Genomic DNA, 22,952 nt, shown 5'->3' on the forward strand with positions numbered 1-22,952 from the left:
CGATTGAGTCCACGAAGGACTCAGCCAGGCTGGGAAAGATTCTTGCTAAGAGTCATTCAAACAAGACATTTGTCAAGCGCGCCGATGGAACATGGGCAGGATCGGCGGCTGAGACTCTAAACATCCTTGAAGATGCTCACTTCCCGGATGGATCGGGGGAGGGAGTACGCGATACAGAGACGGCACATCAGGAAGTACCTGCTGGCCTCATAGACAACCTTTTAGCGGAGAAGAAAATTGCATGTGCAATAGATAGCTTCTCTCCATATAAATCACCGGGCATGGATGGTATTCTACCTATTATGCTGCAGAAGACTCAGAAATTTTTGGTTAAGGAACTAAAAGAGATCCCGAGGTGGTTTCATCCCTAAGGCCGGCAGAAGGGGGCATGAAGTAGCCAAAGACTTTCGGCCAATAAGGCTACTAGATGTACATATACGGGAGCTCCTAGGCGAGGCTCCACTTTTCACGGCACAGCACGCATACTTGAGAGGGAAATCCACAGAAACCGCGCTACATGAGGTAGTTCGAACGGTGGAAAACTCCCCTCATCACAAGCAGTTCACTCTGGCTGCGTTTGTTGATGGGGAAGGCGCGTTTAACAATGTAAGAGCCGAAGCGATTCAGGCTGCAGGTGGGCACAGGGATGTGGCCTGAGATTAAATCCCGACAAGACGGACCTGCTTCTCTTCACGAGGAAGTACAAGCCACCTGCTTTCAGAATACCATTTTAATGGCCAGCAACTAACCCTGTCATCGAGTACCAAGTATCTGGGACTAACAATTGACAGCAAGTTGAATTGGAAAGTATGCATCGAAAAGCGGGTACGGAAGGCCTGCATCGCCTTCTATGCCTGCAAATGAATGTTTGGTAAGAAATGGGGACTCAAGCCAAGCATGGTACTTTGGATGTACGAGGTGGTGGTGCTACCGGTGCTTACCTATGGTTCCATAGTCTGGTGGGAAGCTCTAAATAAGAGCTACAATTTCATCAGCCTGCAAAAAGGTACCGGACGCACTTGCCCCACAGCTGCTTTAGACCCCATTTTGCACCTGCTTCCGATCGACTTGCATATACTTTGCACATCGTCACAAACCGCAATGAGACTCAGAGAGTCTGGGTGTTGGAAGGATACTAAGGAAGGGCATAGTAGTATCCTAAAGAAACTTCCGGATGGTACATGTAGTACCGAGACAGATTACTACCCTCGCAAACTGAAGTTTGAGTACGATTGTAATACCGCCATTCCAAGCAGGAACGAGTGGAAGAGAAACCCGGGCATAAGGGTCGACGGAATCCAAATCTACACTGACGGCTCCAAGATGGAATCGGGAGTTGGGCCGGAATCTTCTCTGAGTCCCTAGATTTATCTGCATCATTCAGACTCCCATCGCATTGCAGCGTGTTTCAAGCAGAAATCCTCGCGATTTGGCAAGCCTGCAAATCACTGGAGGGCTTGAATGTAGCTGGTAAAGTTTGCATCCTGTCGGATAGCCAAGCAGCGATAAAAGCGTTTTCCTCGCCACACATTAACTTAAAATTAGTGTGGGCTTGTAAGCGACTCATATCCCAGTTATCCACCAATCTAGAACTACGCGTTTTCTGGGTCCCGGGTAACGAGAAGGCCGACGAACTAGCACGGGCGACCAGGGTCGCAGCCATTTCACCTACCTACCTACTAGATAAAATTCGAAACTTTCGCATGACTATCTGAAATTTTCGAAATTTTTCGAAAATATTTAAATTTTTATTTGGCTATAAAACTGCATACTCAAAAACATACAAAGAGCTCAAGTAAGGTGTTCGAAATTTTCGAATACTTTTCTCGAATTTTCGAATTTCTCCGAAAACATATTTAAAATTTGTTTGCATAGTTTCAGTTACAAAATTAATTTTTCTAGATATATATTGAATGGGCTTTAAAAATACCAGCTTAAAAAAATTCGGGGAACTCCAGATAAAATTCAAAACTTTCGCATGAATATCTCAAATTTTCGAAAATTTCCGAAAACATTTTAAAATCTGTTTGGCTATAAAACTGCATAGTCAAAAACATTCCGAGATCTCCAAATGAGAAGTTCGAAATTTCCGACTAATTTTCTCGAATTTTTCCGAAAACATTTTTCAGATTGGTTTGCATAGTTTCAGTTACAAATTTAAAATAATTTTTTTCTTTATATAATATTCATGCGAAAGTTTCGAACTTTTTTCTGGAGTTCCCTGAATTTTTTTAAAGTAAGCCGTTTTAAAGCCCAATCAATATAATATAAAACTGCTTACTTTAAAAAAATTCAGGGAACTCCAGATAAAATTCGAAACTTTCGCATGAATATCTCAAATTTTCGAAAATTTCCGAAAACATTTAAATTTTTTTGGCTATAAAACTGCATACACCAAAAACATGCCAAGATCTCCAAGTAAGATGTTCGAAATTTTCGAATAATTTTCTCGAATTTTTCCGAATTTTTGAGATTGGGTTGCATAGTTTCAGTTACAAAATTAATAGAATATTTTTCTTGATATATAGAAAATCAATACTAAATGGTATAATGGTGTGAGGATGATAGCGTGCGACAACATCGAGAGCTTGCAGTGGTTCCAAACCTCCAAAGGCAAAGCACGAACGCGCGGTTTGAGGTGGTGAATAAAGCACAAATCCCCACGGTACCAAAAGTTAAGGTATGGATACCATGCATGATGAAGTCGGAGGATACACTGCGCCTTCTGCAGAATCAGAATCCGAACATACCAACACAGGATTGGAAGATACTTAATGTATCTCGGCCTACGGAGGAAGGTCAGTTCTACTTCTTCCAAATAAACAAGCAGGCGGAGGATATATTGTACACGCAGCTGGGCAAAATGCCCTTTGGCACAGGCAAAGTCCCGAGGATAAAAATCCTAACACGCTAGAGGTGAGCGAAGTCGAAAGGGACCTCAAAAGCCTAAGAGAAAAAAGCCAGGCGGACGTAGCCGAGGTCACCGCGAATGTGTTAGAAGAATATTAGCCGTAACCAAAGCAGTAGAAACCCTGGAAGAGAATAGCTTAAGCTACAACAGTGTTAACTTTTATATTGGCAGTCAAGGCAATAATCTCGCATGCACAGCATCTAAATTGCATGTTAGAGTGTAAGCAGTCCCTGGAGAGAATCGGGACAGGGAGAAGCATACATCTATATTGGGTCCCACGGCATATGGGAATAGATGGGAATGAAAAATCGGTTGAACTAGCTAAAAAGGGCGCATCCCTCAAAGCTTGCTCCGTTGACGTCCCAATTAGACTGGGCGAGATTAAGCGAAGGCGAGAGGTGGAAATGATCGACTAAGCGGGAAAGGCGTGGGTTCAAGCGCGGGGCTGTAAAGTGTCGAAGATTATGTGTAGGTCTTACAACCTTAGACTAACAAAGTTGCTTCTATCATTAAAAAGAGAGGACTGTAGATTCACGACGGGTATTCTGACTGGACACTGCCTTCTGGCGTCACATGCCTTTAAATTAGGCTTGGTCAGTGATAGCAGATGTAGGAAGTGCAGGTTGGAGGAGGAAACGATCGAGAACGCTCTGTGCCCGCGCCCCGCACTTGCCAGACTAAGACTCCAGCTATTAGGAGTGACACAGCTGTCAGATCTAGAAGCAGCAAGTGGCTTAAGTCCTAGGAAGCTTCTAGTATTTGCCAAGAGGACGGAGTTATTTTATAACATAGGTCCTGGTTTTTGATAGGGTTTTTCAGTTTGGTCGTTAAAACAAACTTCCGGTAACACTACGGACTCAATCAGTCAATGTGAGATCCTCATGGACCAGCCAGTTCAAACTAACCTGACCAAATTTGATAAAAATTGCCAATACTATTTTTCTGTTGGTTGCTGTTCAAACATCTCTTTCAAAAATAGACATACTTTGACCGATAAGCTTTCCTCATTAACTTACTTAATATTCTGGTTTTTGGTTTTTATATGAATGAAAAGTTCTATTAAAAGTTACGTATGTAGTTGGACATTAGGGTGGGTCGATTTGTATGGACGAAAGTTAACCGATATCGCGCCATCGATTTTTCGATAGATTTTGGGCTCAGGAAAAAAAGTTCCGCTACGCATACCCAAAAAAATAATTTTCGAGCTCGAAAGCGTAGTGGAACTTTTTTTTCCTGAGCCCAAATCCTATCGAAAAATCGATGGCGCGATATCGGTTAATAAATCGACCCACCTTAATGGACATACATATGCGTACATATATATATGTATGCTAATGTAAGTATAAATAACATACCATTTAAGAAATCACATATGAAAGCAACTTCTTAAGCGTTGGTGCAAAAAGTTTTTATTCAGAGTGGCATGGGAGGGAGAAGGAGTGTAGCTTTGCAAAAGTCTTGTATTTGTGTACGATATTATTTTTGTAAAGTTTTGTTTGAAAAACAAAAATGTTATGAAGAAAAAAAGAAAATATAAGTCAACCAAGCCCATAGAGCTATAATTACCTTCGATTTGTTAACGAGAAGTTAAAGATTATTTATGGAAAAGTTATAGATATGCTGTAAAAAAATTATCGATTTGCTGTTGAAAAGTTGTTAATTTGTTGTAGGAGTGTTACCAATTTTTCTATTAGCGATGGAGAAATTTATCTATTTGTTTTCAAAAAGTTGCCAATTCGATATCGAAAAGCCATAATTTTCTTAACGATTTGTCACCGACGACTCACCAATTAGTTTCCTGCGTGTTATCGAATCGTTACTGAAGAGTTGTATATTTCTTATCAAAAGTTACCGATTTGTTATGAAAATTTAAAATTTTCTTATCGAAATTTTATCAATTTGTCATCGATGACTCATCAACTTGTTGTGTGCTTGCTATCGACTAATGTTAAAAAAAGTTATTTTCTAAGCGGAATTATACCGATTTGTTATCGTGGTGCTATGCATTTGCCATGAGCTAACAATGAACTCGTTATCACCGTGGTATAGATTTGTTATCGTAAAGTTGTCGATTCGTTATCAAAAAGGTAAATATTTGTTAAAAAACCTGCTGAGACGATTTTGAAAAGTTATCACTTTCTTATTAACGTTAACCATTTCTCATCGACGACTTATTGGTTTGTTATGGGATAGATGCCGAAAAAACTTCAATTTTAAATAGATGACACATTTGTAAACCGTCGATAACAAGCCGATTAGTCGGTCAGCCGATAAGTTGGTGATAATAATTTGATTAAAAGTCGATAATAAAGCAATATATTGTAAAGTTACCTCTTCAATATTCTTCAATTCCTAACCGTGTTCTAGTTAACTAAAAAGATAAGTCTTATAGACCTACACTTACATATATATTCACACATTGGACTTCAGGAGTACTTGGTACTCACGCCTCTTTTTCATTGGTTTCCCTTTTTTCAATTTTCTGCCAAATATGACTTTTTGTTTGCAAGTAGAGATGAAAAATATCGAATGATTCATAGCTGCCAACGAAGCAAGCGCATGCCCACCCACTAAAAAGCTTTCCCTATTTGATCCCGTTGTCCACCCGATTCCGCTTCACATTAATTTGGCTAACCCTTTACTGGAGGGGTGTTTGTCAGTTTTGGCGCCATCGCGAGTATATGGAGAAGGTGTATGACCACGTCCGTATCCAACAACTTAAACAGGCGCGATCAGTATCGTTCTCCATCTTCCACGTTGTTTATATTCCCAGCGGGTCTTGCCACAGGCTAAACGTTTTCTCCTTCCTTAATTGGCTCTTTTTTGCTTGCTTCCTATAGTCTTCTTCATTTCAGTGCTAAAAGATGGATGAGAAATTTTTACGGTGATCAAATGTACGGCGGCGATTCCTTAAAACGGAATTATCGGAACTTCTGTGTGAATGCTGTTGAAGTTTACAGAGGTGCTCGTCTTAATTGTGATTTGTCCTCAGATTGGATCTGCACAGAGTTATAACACATAGCGCATCCGACAAAGAATATATCATCCGAAGGATTCAATGAGTTCTTAAGCGTAATATAGAGCATTCTAGCTTCACAGCTTCTCCAACCCAATTGCCAATCTCACTTAATCCAGGCAAATCCAGTCAAAAATATGAATGTCTCATACAAATATTAAGCAGGCGAGGCAATAGCGACCCCCCATCCTTCACGGAACTAGTGGTGGTTGTTTGGGATGAACTAGAAGCTTCAGCAAGGTGATATCACGTCGTGATCGAAATAGTCGGGATAGTACCTTAATGGTGTTAGTAATCGGAAGTACGGAGTCTTTAGCTGTCAAAGATGCATAACAGCAATAACACACCTCAAAACCTGTGGGGAGTATCTTTATAGTTAAAACTACAGCAAACATTTATCGCCCGCCATTCCAAGATTGGAAATATCACCGAAGCTGACTGTAGAACGTCATACGGCAGTAAAAATATTCCTGTGGTGGTATGTTTGGGACTTTCATTGACCGACAGCCTTCTGAGGCTCACAAAAGGAACAAACCCCTAAGGTCACTTATGATAATACGTTGTAACGTATTGTGATTTGCATTCGTTGCTTTACGTTCATGATAATGAGGAGGGCAGGCCGCATGAGTAACTGTTGACATTTTTTTGAAGCTCCTCCCAATTTTGGTTTTTGCTGTTCATGATAGCGGCTGTGAACTGCTTTTATCTTTTTCATATGACTCGCTTTGACAATGACTTGTCCCAAAATTTTTTTTTTTTTATATACTCCCTCTAAGCAGGGTTGGTTTCGCCTTATAGCTGCTATTTCTTCTGTCGCCCAGTAAACGAAATTTTTGCGCACCCTCCAGCAATTGGTGCTGCCATGTTAAGTTGCTTTTCATTCTCCTTGCGAGTGCTTCTAATTGAGACCGCCCCAAACATAACTCGTAGACCTACTTAGAAGGCGTTGGAGTCGTGTAGCACTTCCCATTACTATGACACTAAATTTTCAAATATTATTGCAGATGCCACCATGATAACTGGTATTGTTTCTTTGCACTTGGTTTGGTGTGCCGGAGTTTATAAATGTTTGTTCCAGTCTGGCCGCCACGTGCAGCACTCGCTTTCGACTTGGGCTAGTCGCTGGCATTTATAACTCAATAATTTGTACATATCACATTCAACTAGTAAGCACTCGCTGGGTGTCAGCTAACAGCTTATGAATGCAGCTTCGCTGGCATTAGGTGCGGGTGTGGCCGGTGAAGCATTACCCTTTTTTGGCAGGCAGTTCGAAAACACTCTATTTGAAAATTCAGCTTTGAATCACAATTAGGCCGAAGAAGGTCCTATTTTCTAAACTTTTAATAAACAACCTCTCTTAACTGTAAATTTATTGAATCTATGCTGAGATCGGGCATTATTCAATAAGTATAAGAGATGAGAGTATTCGCAAGAGAATTGACAAATATTTATGTACCTGTGATTTTGTCACAGTGCACTATGGTCTGGCAAGAACTGTTTGCTGGCCAAAACTCGAGGAGTTATCCGATTGTTTTGAAAATTAGTATACATGGTGTTTCGAAGTTTTTAATTTCGAATCTGATGTCAGAATTTTAAAATTCAAAATGGTGGATCCAATATGGCGACCAATTTTATTAATATATCCGTTTTATTCAAAATTTTGTACAAAGCCAGGGATTTCGAAGTCTCTGATCACGAATATTTCAATTTCAATTTCAATTTCAATATGATGTCAGAATTTCATCTTTCACGCAACTAGATTAGGATGATTCGAATTTTTTTTTTTAATTTACAAGTTATTTTCAAAGAACACAGAACGATAAAAGAAACGAACATGATGTTTTCCATGTTTTCTGTTAACCATTAACTTAAGTCATTTTAAGCACAGCCATTAGTTTCCTAGTAACAATAATAACACTGTCTTATAGAGTTTTGAAAAGTTCAAATACTCAGTTTTGAGATCATACTACCTTTATTGAAAAAGATTGTGAAAATTATGAAAAAAATTTAATATTATCAGATGTGCTTCAATTATGGAGGGAATACTTCTCTGCTCTCCTAAATGGAGGCATCAATTCTCCGCGCAGAGATGAAGAACCCGATCCCGCAATCGATGATGATGGAATATATGTCCCCCCGCCCGATTATGACGAAGTGAGAATAGCAATAACCAGATTGAAAAACAACAAGGCCGTGGGCGCTGATGGATTGCCTGCGGAGCTATTCAAGTACGGCGGCGAGGAGTTGGTAAGGCGATGCAGCAGCTTCTTAGCAAAATATGGGCGGACGAGTGCATGCCCAACGGTTGGAATCTAAGTGTTCTTTGCCCAGTCCACAAGAAGGGGGATACTGCAAAATGCACCAACTATCGTGGAATCAGCCTTCTTAATATCGCATATAAGGTCCTTTCAAGTGTATTGTGCGAAAGATTGAAGCCCACCGTGAACCGGCTTATTGGACCTTATCAGTGCGGCTTCAGACCTGGTAAATCTACCATCGACCAGATTTTCACAATGCGCCAAATCTTGGAAAAAACCCGTGAAAAGAGAATCGACACACATCACCTCTTCGTGGACTTTAAAGCCGCCTTCGACAGCACAAAAGGGAGCTGCCTATATGCCGCTATGTCTGAATTTGGTTTCCCCGCAAAACTTATACGGCTGTGCAAAATGACGTTGAGCAACACCATCAGCTCAGTCAGAATTGGGAAGGACCTCTCCGAGCCCTATCGTGCGATTTATTTAATTTGATGCTGGAGAAAAATATACTAGCTGCAGAACTTAACCGCACTGGAACAATATACTATAAAAGCCTGCAATTACTGGCATATGCTGATGACATTGATATCATCGGCCTAAACACCCGCGCTGTTAGTTCTGCTTACTCCAAACTGGAAAAAGAAGCGGTAAAGATGGATTTGATGGTGATTGAGGACAAAACGAAGTACCTGCTGTCAGCGAGCAAAGAGTCAGCGCATACGCGCCTTGACAACCAAGCTACTGTTGGCAGCCATAATTTCGAAATAGTAAAAGACTTCGTTTATTTGGGAACCAGCATCAACACTAGCAACAACATCAGCACTGAAATCCTGCGAAGAATGAATCTTGCCAATAAATGCTACTTTGGACTAGGTAGGCAATTGAAAAGTAAAGTCCTCTTTCGGCGAACGAAAATCATACTCTACAAGTCACTTATCGTACCCGTCCTGCTATATTGGGCAGAAGCATGGACCATGACAACAACAGATGAAGCGGCTTTGGGAGTGTTCGAGAGAAAAGTTCTTCGAAAGATTTATGGACCTCTACGCGTTGGCGATGGCGAGTACCGAAGAAGATTTAATGATGAGCTGTACGAGCTATACGCAGACATCAACATAGTCCAGCGAATTAAAACGCAGCGGCTGCGCTGGCTAGGCCATGTTATGCGAATGAATGATGATGCTCCGGCCAGGAAAGTGTTTCTATCGGAACCCGCCTATGGAAGCAGAGGTAGAGGGCGGCCCCCACTCCGTTGGAAGGACCAGGTGGAAAACGATTTAAACTCCCTTGGTGTGACCAATTGGCGCCGGTTGGCGGAGCGAAGGAGCGACTGGCGCGCCTTGTTGGACGGCCGTAACCGTTTAGACGGTTAAGCGCCAATTAAGTAAGTAAAGTAAGTTTCAAATAAAACTTGTTTGGTTAGACAAAAATTTCGAGATTATTTGTTTGGATTATATTTGCACAATATTGTTTTAATTTATTCAAAATTACAAACATATTACAATAGAGAAATATTAGTTATAGTAACAAAAATATTACTGTAACATTTTAAATGAGTTTCCATATCTAATTTTCTAACTCTAAGCTATATAGAAGTGCATCGAAGCTTGGATCGATATCGAAATTCTCTAGATCCCGCCCGTCTTCGTCTTGCTCGTCTTCATTACTTGGTAAATAGCAATCCGCACTGCTCAGCAAGGATCTTACATCTGCTGGAAGTTACATACGTGCCTTTTTTTGATCCGTCTGGAAAAACACGCTCGAAATCAGTGGATCTGACGTATCCAAGGCTCTGCAAAATACGTCCCCAAGGTTATTAACTCTGCTGTTTTTTCGAGCATGGTGCATCTTATCGAATTTATAAAGTGTGTGTCTACTCTCTGATGCATCTTCCCCAAAATATCCAACTGGAAGTATTATGTTCCTAATAATTTGTTTCGAGTGAATAAGGACTTTGTGTACGGTAGCTGTCATCGGACACCAAGGATATTTTTGATACATGATTTCTGCTGTTCGGAAACAGAAAAGCTCAAAATTGTTTAAGTATAGCGGAAGTTGGCATGATAAGCATGTCAGCATTATGTGTAAATTATATATAAGCTCTTTGTCAGCACCAGTGTTTTCTGCAAATATTTCATTATTCAAAAAAGCACGTCGTGATGTGTTCCCGTCGTTTGTATTTCCAAACACTCCAACTATCAACATGCAGTTCAAGTTTTTCCCAAAACAAGTCTTGAATTTTCTTTTTGTTTTCTTCAACTATGCGCTTATCTGCTTCATTGCGAATTTGCCACTTTTTTACATCTTTTTTATAACTAAGATGAACAACGAATTCAAAAAACCTTATCCAGGAATGTGAAGAACTTATTCCATATCTAAATTGCCGGTATTTGGTTTGAACTTATCTGACGAGGGGTCTGTTATTTTAAAAAAATTTGCACTGCATATCGGACAAGTTTGAGTTGACTTGGTTTCAGTTAATATATTTAAAATTTTCCATCAATTGCTGTCAAATAAAACTTGCAATTTATTTGGAGTTTTTTCTGAGCATCTATTGTAATTAGGAGAGATTCCGTTTCTTCGATTTCTTTCTTAATATTTTTAACTTCATTCAAGATAACCTCTCTTGTGTCTTTTATATATTCTAGTTTTAGTGGTCGGCAGAATCTAGTGGATTGTGGTGTTCGATTGCACCATAAAATGTTTCCAGCTGCATCTTTTAAATATAATGAAAGCTAAGGCTAAGCTAAGGCTTCATTTCCAGACATCGGAATGGGAGATCTTTCGTTCAATTTATTTTCAGCAAATTTTCTGAGTTTGGAAACATTTGTGGGATTTTGACAAACTGCCCTCAAAGTAGCATCTAAATCAATATTACCTCTTTTTACCGCAGGCGTAGAAGTAGCATGAAGCATTAAACCTAGGTTGTTTTCTTGACTTTCAGCTAGCTTCGAAGCCTGTCTTCTTTGGGATCGGTATTATGATTGTTCATTGAAAGCAAGTGGCTTGCGGCCCATTCTTGATATGGGGCTTAAAGAAAATGATTTCGGTTTTTTATTATAGCTGTGAAGCCATTCGGCGTTTTTCCTCAAAATATGTTCGGGCTTTCTGTAACATTTCTCCCATCTTTCACTCATTTGCAGGCATATTAATCTTGATTTTTCCCTAAGGTATCTGTCATATTCTCCAGTTCTACTTTCCTTAATTATGTTTTTTAACAGAAAGTTGAAAACAGCGGTGTTTTCTTATCATTTTTCACTGCTTCTTTCCAAACATCGAAAAGCACGGAAACACGCACGTAGAAGTTTTCTAAGAAAAAGAGCTTTTATTAAAAAAACGCAAAAAAGCGCAACGTAATAGTCAGCCCTCAAACTCAAAATTGAATGCATTTTATGCTCAAAGATGTTTTAGGTCAGACAACCTCAGACTTTTTTTTATAGCTCTTCCTTAACTAGGGGTATTATCATCAAAATTAGAGCTCTTTTTAAAGGGATTTTATTTTTAATCTAGCAATCAATAGTAATTGTTTTTTCCTTTAGTCACAAACACTTACCTTCGTTATTGACCTCCATTCACTTTTTTTTAAATATGTGCACTATCCGAGGAATTATTAAACTTTTAACCACGAGGAAGCTGAAAAGGAACTATTAATTATAACTTTCATGAACATGAAATGGTATATTAACTTTGGTCCGATTTTTGTAACGTTGAGAAACATAGAAGATAGACTCACCATTAAGTATACCGAATTGATCAGGGCGACAAACTGAGTTGATATAGCCATGTCCGTCTGTCGGTCCGTCTGTCTGTTTGAACGCAAACTAGTCCCTCAAATTTTGAGATATCTCAACGAAATTTGGCACAAGCATGTATTTTTGTATTATATTAGACATTTGTCGGATCCGGTAGGATCGGACCACTATAACATATATCTCCCATACAACCGATCGTTCAGATAAGACGATTTTGGTTATTCCTGCCGCAATTTAGAAAGTATAAACGTGAAACTCGGTGATATATATTCTAATATATCATAGAAGATATCCTGAAAAAATCACTTTGATCGGAGCTATATATAGTTATATCCCATACAACCGATCGCTCAGATAGAAAGATTTTTGGCCATTTCTCCCTTAATTTTGAAAGTAGAAACGTGAAACTAGGTGATATATATTTTAATATATCATAGAAGATTTTTTGAAAAAATCACTTTGATCGGAGCTATATATAGTATATATCCCATACAACCGATCGGTCAGATAGAAAGCTTTTAGCAATTTCTCCCTTAATTTCCAATATAAAAACGTTAAACTGGATGATATTTATTCTAATATATCATAGAAGATTTCCTGTAAAAATTATTTTGATCGGAGCTATATATAATATTTATCACATACAACCGATCGTTCAGATAGAACGATTTTTAGCAATTTCTCCCTTAATTTCCAATATAAAAACGTTAAACTTGGTGATATTTATTCTTAGATATCATAAAAGATTTCCTGAAAAAATCACTTTGATCTGAGCTATATGTATATAGTATATAGAGTAACTTCGGGTATTATGGAATACCTATTTCTTTTTATGTCATAACTCATAAAATACATACCGGGGGCTTTTAAAATTTCGTACACAGTATCGCTAAAATATGGGCTACAACGATATTTTACAATTAGTTCACTAAAGCATATGAAAAAAAATCTTGAGGGAAAATTTGAAAAAAGTCGTAAAGTGTCACTTTGAAAAACTTGCGGGTAATTTGGTATATAGGTTCGTTTAAAATGTTATACTATACCATATTACCAGCCTAATGTTACAATTAAAAAATAAATTACATAAATAATAATACAATTAAAAAGCAAAATATAATGGAAACAATTTTATTAAGAACATGAAATGCATTTACAAATAAAGCCCCCTTGGCATCATATTAATTTCAAAAACGCCTTTAAGGCTAACAAAAAACAAAATTCATTAAAAAAAAAAATATAAAAATTTACTTGGCATCTAGGTCAAAAACAAATGATGTAAAGAACGACAAAGTAGGTAACTATTTGCTTTATATACAGGAGTGGCAAAGAAATATGGCACTTCTTTTCGGAATGCATATGTCGTGAGCCCAGATTACTTCGCACTGCAAACATGAAGTCCATGTTTGAACTTCAGTATGGTCTTCCCAGCTTTTATTGCAGTAATTACACAAACTGCCTTTTGAGGGAGGAACATCATAGAACTCTTCCTTTCCATCCGATTCTTCTAGAACTACATTTTGATCGGAGTCGGTATTAGATTCCCGCCGTTTATTTTTATGAGGAAACACTTTCTTAGGCTCAACTGGTTTAGTTTTTTTGGAGGAGTTTCGTTTGGTTATTTTCGACAAGCTACTTTGTAGCTCGGCTTTATACGGATACGTGGTTAAAACTGTTGGCTTAGACTTCCTTCCTCTATTGCTTACGATTCGTCGTAATTTTGGCGGAGGAGAAATCTCCCAAAGTGTAATGTATTTTGCAGCTGCTTGCAAAGAAATATCGCCGGTAAACAAATTAATTGTTGGGGGAAGTTTGTGGAAATAAAATACTTACCTATATTCACAGTTTTCGTACAATCAGTTGATGAAAAAATACGTGGTGATAATCCGGTGCTAGTAGTGGCCACGTTGTCATTTAATGTGGGCAACAAACTCTGAGTTTCAGGCATAGCATTTTCCTTATCGATTTTCAGGACTGAGACAGATTCTGCCTGCACATTTTCCATTTCGGCTGCTATAAAATCAGCTTCAGAAAAAATATGTTTATCCAACGGAAAGATTCCAGTGCTTCTAAATCCACTGATAGCTATTTGACCACTTTGAACTCGCAAATATGCTTTTGTAAACAGTCCGACCAAATCATATAGTGTCACTTTGCGTCCTTGATCTCGAGTAAAACGCCTTACTTCGTCACTATAATATACTTTAAGTGGGCCCATGAAAGTTTTGTCCAATGGCTGCAATTTATGTGTAGAGTGAGGCGGCAAGGATAATATAACAACTCCGTTATCACGGGCTAGATCAAGTAATTCGATATTTCGCGTGTGGGAATAATGCCCATCTAAAATAAGTAGAATAGGTTCTTCTTTTTTTGGCTTTGTAAACTCCAAAAAATGTTTGAACCAATTTGTGAAGATCGGTATTTGCACCCAACCAGAGAGATGGCATGACGATTTCGCTCCGGGTGGTGCATCCTTCATAAGGAGTGGATGATTGTTCTTTCTTGGGAAAATAAAATAAGGCGGAACAAAAGAGCCACAAGCGCTGATGCACGTAATGACAGTTATAAGAGATCCGCGTTCTGCGGAAGTCATAGCGCCTATTTGCCTTTTTCCTTTTTGTGCAATAACTTTTGGCTGCCGAGACTGCACAACTGACAGACCCGTTTCATCCACATTCCAAATGCGTGTTGCTGAAAAGTTATGTTTAACATACTCATTTTCTAACAAGTTGTAAAACGAAGCCACATTTTCGCGAGTGAATCCTTTTGCTCGATCAAAAGAAGTGCCGGTTGGAGCTCGCAAGCTTAGTGTTTCACTATGCCGTTTACAAAATCCATACAGCCAGTCCTTTCCTGCGCATTTTTTCAAGATACTAAATTTATTTGGAATGTTGTTTTTCATTGCAATTTGGTATTCCAGCGATCGCAGGTCGAATCTTGTTAGCCCCCAAAATCGAGACTCCATCTCTAAAGAGTATCTTACAAGTTCGCTTTCGATTTCTTGGGTGAAAACTGGTTTTCTGCCAAGCTTTGCCGAAAGAAGCTCCTCAACCGGCTTTTGGCTTCTGGCCACGCGTTGCAGTGTAGTGTGTGGGACTTCAAACCTTTTTGATGCCAACAAAATCCCCATTTCGGCATTTCTCACCGCTGCAATGGCCATCCGCATATTTTCTGCAGTCCATAGCCTTCGTACACCCTTTTTTGGCATTCCTGCTGTAAAATTCCACCACTAACTTAACATACTGATCTACGGAACATAGGGAGGGAAATATGGTACACTATACCATATTATCCCGTCACGAGTGTACCATATTATACTCCTCTTTCATTTACACAAATTTTAGACTTTTTTATAATAAAAACTTTATCTAGTTTATAACTCACCTTTTCAAAATAAAATATTGGTTGTATATTATCGATTTAAAAGATATTTGTACTTATCCGTATATTGTTGCGGAATAAAAAACCGTTTCTACTACAATGTCTTAAAAAGTCGTACATGTGCAACCACGTGTTTTCAAGAACTGAAAGAGAACTGGGCAGCTGTCAGCGCTGTAATTTTTTTTCATTTTATTTTTCGTAATTTACCAGCTGTTTTCGTAGCCGGCGTTGCCACAGTGCAAATAGCTCATAAGATAGAGAGGTGTACCATATTAGCCGCCTATACCATAATACCCGAAGTTACTCTACCTATCCCATACAACCGATCGTTCAGATAAAAACATTTTTGGCCATTTCTCCCTTAGTTTCCAATTGAAAAAACGTGAAACTGGGTGATATATATTCTAATATATCATAGAAGATTTCCTGTAAAAATCACAGCCGAAGACAGTCCCGTCCTTACTTGTTTTTTTTTTTTTTTGTTTTTCGAAATGCGAAATTTGACAGCTGAAATGTTTACTGCCAAATATTTAAAGAAAAAACTAAGTATGCACTTTCTTAGTCTGAAGTATTATTTTTGTGAGGGTATAAAAAAAAATTATTTTGGATACTTTAGAAAATGACCTTTGGCCAGCAAACCCCGGTCGCCAGACCATAGTGCAGTGACTGAAATATTACAGTAAATCGCAGTGACCGCTTTCAATAAATCGCGGTGGCTGACTGACTGACCTCAACTGCGACTCATTGTAAATAAAACCTACAAATTATGGTAGTCACAGAAGCAGACTACAGCTCTCGCCACAGAAGCAATTAACTGCGATATTCTGAGTCTGTGATTTGTAAGTATTAGTAACTTACGCACACGCATGTCACGGATTCATTGTTTTTTATTTTTTTAGCAGTCAATTGATGGGCTGAGTTTGAGTCTGTGATAATGATTATTAGACCATGTTGCTCTTCTATATCACTGTACAGTCAAAGTTACTAACACAAAAATCGCTGAGACTGAGAAGTCATGTTGCACCACATCACGTTGCTCCTCGAAAATCGTGCCAACTGTACATTTTATTTCGAAAAAGCAGCTAATACATGGTTATATTCCACTCAGCAGACTGCTAAAATTTGAGTTAAAAACGTATTTGTGCAGTAAAGCCGAGATTTTCCTACAGGGTAACAATGAAGCGCATGCTGTTGCTATGGTTCATTGTCATAGCTGTTATTGTGATTTTGGTTATTGTTGTCATGTTTATCTGTGATTGCCACACGATTTAATTAGCAAATATGGCAAGTGGGTAACGCCTCACACTAAATTGCAACCGCATTCACACACATGCAAAACGTACTCACTCACACACATGTTTAGTTGTATTCCTAGATAGAATTGAACATCTAGTTGACAATCGCAAAAGTACACATGCTTGCATACCCTCAAATGCAAGGACAAATGTGTGTAGATATTTATTTGCAGGTGGGTATGTAGATTGAACTCGTTACGCCCCCTAACTAGTCATGCATACGTACATACATACATACATAATTACTATGCACACCACATTCTACTTCTTACACATACATATAAGTATTTGTAGGAATAAGAGTAACTTAGGGATAGGTTCGTAAGCAACTACGTGTGAATTTACATGCCACGTGAAGAAAAGAACACTTTAAATTGTTTACCAACATAGTTTAAGCTTTAACTAAGACCACCGATGGGAACATTGTGATGCCTTTAATGGTAAGTAGCCCCTACTTTATCAGCTATTGCGGATTGAAACACTTCGTGAAATTAACAAATTTAACCAACACCCTTATTCTTTGAAAAAAAAAAAAAACCGCTGAACAAGGTCAACCAGCCGCTTTCTACTTAAAGCTGGGCTGTGGCACAAAAGATGCTGCTCGCTTTTCTTCTCCTCAATACATCAGAGGCCGAGACAATAACTTTAAGAGTGTCCACTCTAGCGGCGTGAGTACTTATCAAACAGCGACCGGAAGTAACCCTAACTAGGGACGATAGATCTGGCTTATTTAAGGTCAAAAAATTGTTAGTGCGTTTATATTAGGAAAGCCAAACCAACCATGATGACTCGCATGTAGGAAGCGCTGACCAGAACATATTTGCCTGGCTTAAGATGCTCTTCTTCGCACGAAAATTAACACAGACCATTGATAAACCAGCTGCCTTCAATGTCACATCTAATTGAAAGACTTGAAGTAACCAGGAGCCGACTTTATGTTGTCGACACATGAGCCCAAAGCCTTTAGCTCTTCAGGTAAATCCAACATTTCCGCTTGATATACGCTACGATGGTGGAGAAGGCGAAAGGAGATCTCTAGTCGAAGGTGCGGTGATCAGGCTTCCATCTTCGCGTGAAGCGTGAGTACTGGCATTGCAACTCGGGCGTTGTAGCTGAAAATCGTAGCATGACCACTTCCTCTATTTTTTCTTACTGTCGATTTCTTTAATTTGCAGACCTGTGATAACGGGTATTTACTTCGCTACCAAATCCTGTTGTTGAAGCTACAGGATAGTGCTGAGTACCTTCGTCGGAGTAGAGGCATGGGCGCCACTAATGCAGAGCTCCAAACTCCCCTCAACTTTTTGTAAGCGTTTGAATTTCGTGAGTTTTATAACTGCCGGCCACCAAAACAGAACACCTTACAGAAGAATTGAGGGGTACAATGGCTATATAGATCCAATGTATTACTTTGAGAGGAAAACGCCACAAGACAAAAAGTTCCTCATACCTCCATATTGCGGTTGCGTAATTTAGCCTTAGAGAGCTAAGAGTTTTAACCCTTAACTATGGCTCCCAAGGCCTTCGGGGAGTGTCCTTATGGCTACAAGAACAACAACAATCCTGACTGTCTGAAGGACGGAGCCCAAGCAAGTGGAGAATGTTTCAGATATCAAACACTAAGTCCAAGTGTAATCGGGGTAGGTAGTGAAGGTCTGCTGAAACGCACTGGGCAAGGCGAGCTTTATAAGTATAACACACAGCGCAGGCTGGTATAGGCGGATCTCTTAGAACTATACAAATCTTTGATCATAATACAGCGCACTCAATGTTCATTTCCACTACCATAAAACTAAAAACATTTTCGGCTACTCCTAAAAGCTTAGTGCAATTTGTCTTTGGCTTTGAATGTGAAGCTCAATATATATAACCATGCAATGGGCTACGGACGTTCTTACTTCAGGCATTTCATAACTCTTACAAACTTCGACTCCCGTGCCGTTGGCTGCACCTGGCGCAAGCTTCACCTCAGATATTCCTTAAAAGATGAACGGAGAAACGAACTAATCAGCAGCAGTGTTCGGCCGATGTAAGCATCAGGGTTTCTTTCCAGAGAAAGTTACTGCGATGAAAAATGTTGTAGATGGGATGCTATCCAGTTTTACTACAATTTAAAATCTTAACAAGAACTCAGCTAGCCTAGCGGTCATTAAAGCCTTGAGTTCAACTGTGGTGTGTCCGACTATGCGTCGAGCAATTTAGTATTAACAACCTTCACCCCAGTCATTCTTTCATACTTCGGTCGCGACTCACTTGGATCTCCCGAGGATTTATCCAAGGTTGAGATCGGTATCATTCGGAACTTTATCGTTGCTACCCAACGATTCTCTAAGTAGCTAGATCTACGCCACCGTTATTTTTATAGTATGTTGTATCACAACGGACCTCCGTGTTGTCCAAGTGAGCTTTTCTTATCAGGGCAGCTACCACCTAACCTAACCTAACCTAGTATTGACATCGCCGGGTACCGCGATATCGCAGTACCTAGGACAACTGTCACGCTGAATGAAGCAAGCTATAAGACATTTGGCGTTTCAGTGATCAGCGTAGTCTTGTTTTAAGTTCATGGCCCTCGAGGGAGCTAAAAATATGCTGGTCGGCGGTCTGGCGAAATTAAAATAAAAAAAAAAAAAAAAATGTCTGGCGAAATTGTATAATCAAAATTTGAACCTTGTTATTTCTAAATAACATTCCCCTGCCCAGTTGGCCATCACACAACCTAACTTAAAGTGATGAGATGACAAAATGGTAAGACAACTCCGTCTTATGTAGTATCTAGAGGGACAAGAGGCGTCTAGCAGTTGTAAGTAGAAGATTTTTCTCATAAATTGAAGAAAGCAGGTGGAGTTTGAGTCGATTTCTTTGAGATGTGACTCGCTTGCTACATAGCCGAAATCATGATGAAGACTGTACCACTGGTTCGTATATATTATACTGAAAAGCGAATTGCATATAACCTTCAGTACTGGTATTAGACAACCTGAATAGCATCCACCTCTTGCCAAGAATATTCCTTTTTAATATTCCAAAATTGCTTTTCGTCTTTGATTTTTTTAAGAAGTTAATCTAATTAGAAGCATTGAGTTCGACAGACTGAAAAGTGAAATTTGGAAATTTATTTAGCATATCAAGAACGAATTGTCTTAAATGGGAGCGACAGTTGGCGTTCATATCACTGTTAGAAAAATAAATAACAATTATAATAATTAGCAAGACCTCTAAATACTCCTCCCATTTTCGTTAAATATCTGATATTATCTAGTGGCCCTAGTGTATGGCTGTTTTTCGTATCCAATTTCACTTGCAATTAAAATAGTCAGCAATTTTGAAAAGTAGCAGTTACCAACTGAGCAACAATACAGGTCCTTGTATGGAAGTACTTTTGTTTATTTGCACATACTTCAGAAGTACCCAGCAAAAAATGTGGTTAGCTTGTTTTAAGAAAATAGAAATACCGCGGCAGCGCTATGTAATCCGTTAACAGAGCAACCTCAAAAATATTAGTAAAATAAATGTCAATATAGAAGTGAATTACACATCGTTTAATGATGCCTTATTTAAGCTTTATAATTGGTTATGACGCGAACGGCCAAAATCAGTTCTGGAGCAGCAGTGATACAAATACGAGAGGTGAGTCGATCTTTGACTACTTACTTACTATAAACGTGTTTGTAAGTAAATAAAAAAATTTAAAAAAAGTTTTAAGTTTATCGTTTTAATTGAAACAATACTTACATTAAGTAATAATAATACTAAAAGCTAGGAAATAATTAGGTAGGTCCTATGTAGGTAATAGTCATCACACTCCTCATCAATCTAGGGCGTTGATCAGACAATTAAATAAAAGCGTTGGACGCGAGATATTTCTAAAAGTGTGAGGCGTAGCAAAACCTGATTAAGGTTCAGTTGGTCTTACTTATGCCTATCAATTGAAATTTGACGCTTCCAACGCTTTTATTTATTTGTCTGATCAACACCCTAGATTGATGAAGAGTGTGATGACTATTACCTACATAGAACCTACCTAATTATTAGCTTTTAATATTACGAGCCTGAAACGTGTGCTTCTTGCGCAACCAATATAAAAGTCTCTTATCAAATATCAACAGAAATCAGCTGTTCTATTACCTTACAGCTTGCGCTGCCATCTAGAGTATAATATCAACTGCCATCAATCAATTAAAACTTACAGCTTGCCTGTCATCTAGCGCACAAGAGCAACGTCCGGTAATGCAGTGCAAATATTCACAATAGTGCCATAGTACAAATAGATTTCTTTGTGTGCTCACAATCGTTTATTTTTAACAAATTATTTTAATAAAATATAGCTAAACAGAAGCACTACGACCAAAATTGCCCAAAGCTCGCTAATAGTCCGAATCTCCATCTTTACAACCAAAACTTTATTTATAGATTTGGATTCCATATAAGAGCGAAAAAGGTACCCGTACATAAAAACAGCAATTAGAAATAATATATGTGACACTGTCTTTTTTTAGTCATAAGCCACCCTTTCATAGACCGGGTAACATATATGCTTATTACTTAATCTAAGTATTGCTTTCAATAAAACCGATAAACTAAAAATTTTTTTTTTTATTATTTTATTTTCAAGTTTTTAGTCATTATTTAATTCCCTATTATTTCTCATTTTATTTAGTGACTCATTATTACAAGGATTGTTTCCTAACAATTTGTTATAATCTAAGTCATCAATACATAATCCTTCCAAAGACTTTACTCGACTCAGCGCCACGTATGCTTGTCCCTCCTTGAACGCCAAAGTAATTTGATGTCACATCTACCAGACTATATGTAATATTTGTTTCAAATATGAGCCAAATCGGACCACAAATATGATTTTTTTGAATATTTCGATCCCTATCGGCGATTTTTTCATAGGTCGCTTTCTATTCATGTATGCATTATGTGTTCCCAATATGAAATAAATCGGACCACAAATATGATTTTTTTGAATATTTTGACCCTGCGTCACCTAGCGGTGATTTTTTTTATAGGTCACTTTCTATACATGCATGCATTATGTGTTCCAAATATGAACCAAATCGGACCACCAATACGATTTTTTGAAATATTTCGATCCATGCGCCACCTATCGGATCTTTTTTTTTTCTTATAATTGCATTGCCATCGGGTTCTGAACTATATTCCAAGTTTGTAGCTTATCGGGAAGTTACTTAAATTTTAAATACAAAATTCGTAAACCACGGCCGGCCGATCGGCAGTTCGCTCGCTACACAGAGTCAAGCTAAATAAAACTGTTTTAAAAACAACCAGCCAACGTTTAGGAATATAATTAGAGAAGAAGCTTTAGATGTCACCTTGGCCACAGATACTATCACAACCAGAATCGATAACTGAAGAGTATCAGACCACAGTAGGATACTCTTCACCATTGATTTTGAAGTGCAAGTCCCCCGTCCGTTTAATATGTAGAAGTAAATTGAAGTATCGTTAGGGCGGTTAATCTGCTAACAAATATTGGGCCACCCACTTTAATGCAGCTTTAAGAAAAAAAAAATACTGCTTTATGAAGGCAAAAAATGAATCATGGGGAAAATACCTTGAGATTGTGGAGAAAAGAAATGAGGCTAAGGCGAATTCAGTACCAGGTGTTGTTATCCGAACAGCTGATTGCTTCTTCTTGATTATTTTCTATACAACGCCTTGTACTACAATATGCCAGTTAATTGAAATCAATGAAAATTTTCTTTTGACTTGACATTATTCTGCACGACGAATTAGTTGAATTCGCTTTGCCAGCACCTGGTATGAATTCGCCTTGAATGAGGCGTTAGTACTTCGCACCATATTATCTGGGCCAAACCTAGTCCCAAGTAGCATAAAGAAGACTGATGGCTTATAGACCGTCTCCAGCCAGGAAACCTTGGAGACAAAGAGATGGAGGTCACAAACATCGTAGACAAGGATAAAATAATTAGCGCTATCATATCATTTGAACCTTTCAAATCGCCGAGACCGAATGGAGGTATATCAGCCATGTAGCAAGTCGCGGGCGACAAATTGATACCGCATTTACATGTTGCCGAAGCCAGGAGAAGCGTACGAGTGGTGTACATCGTCTCTTCTATGCGTACTAGTAGTTAATAAAATTCTACAATTCTCAGGGCACAAGGAACGAGGGTAGTCGCATATTTCGACGACTTAGTGACTGTGATCACAAGTAAATTCCTGTTAGTGATTAGCGAGCTCATGGATAAGGCACTTTCCGGCACTGCACTATAGGCAGAGCAACACGGGTTGGGTGTTAAGTGAACAAAACCGAACTTTTCCCCTCCACAAGAAAAAGAAAAATTCCCC

At 38.7% G+C, this 22,952-nt stretch overlaps 1 protein-coding gene across 1 annotated transcript in view; it reads left to right on the forward strand.

The window, feature by feature from the left end:
* Gr64b (Gustatory receptor 64b) overlaps positions 1 to 22,952 on the forward strand; it is a 48,460-nt gene that overhangs the window by 1,195 nt on the left and 24,313 nt on the right.

This window comes from Eurosta solidaginis, chromosome 5 (assembly GCF_040869045.1).
Source record: "Eurosta solidaginis isolate ZX-2024a chromosome 5, ASM4086904v1, whole genome shotgun sequence".
Taxonomy (NCBI): Eukaryota; Metazoa; Arthropoda; class Insecta; order Diptera; family Tephritidae; genus Eurosta; species Eurosta solidaginis.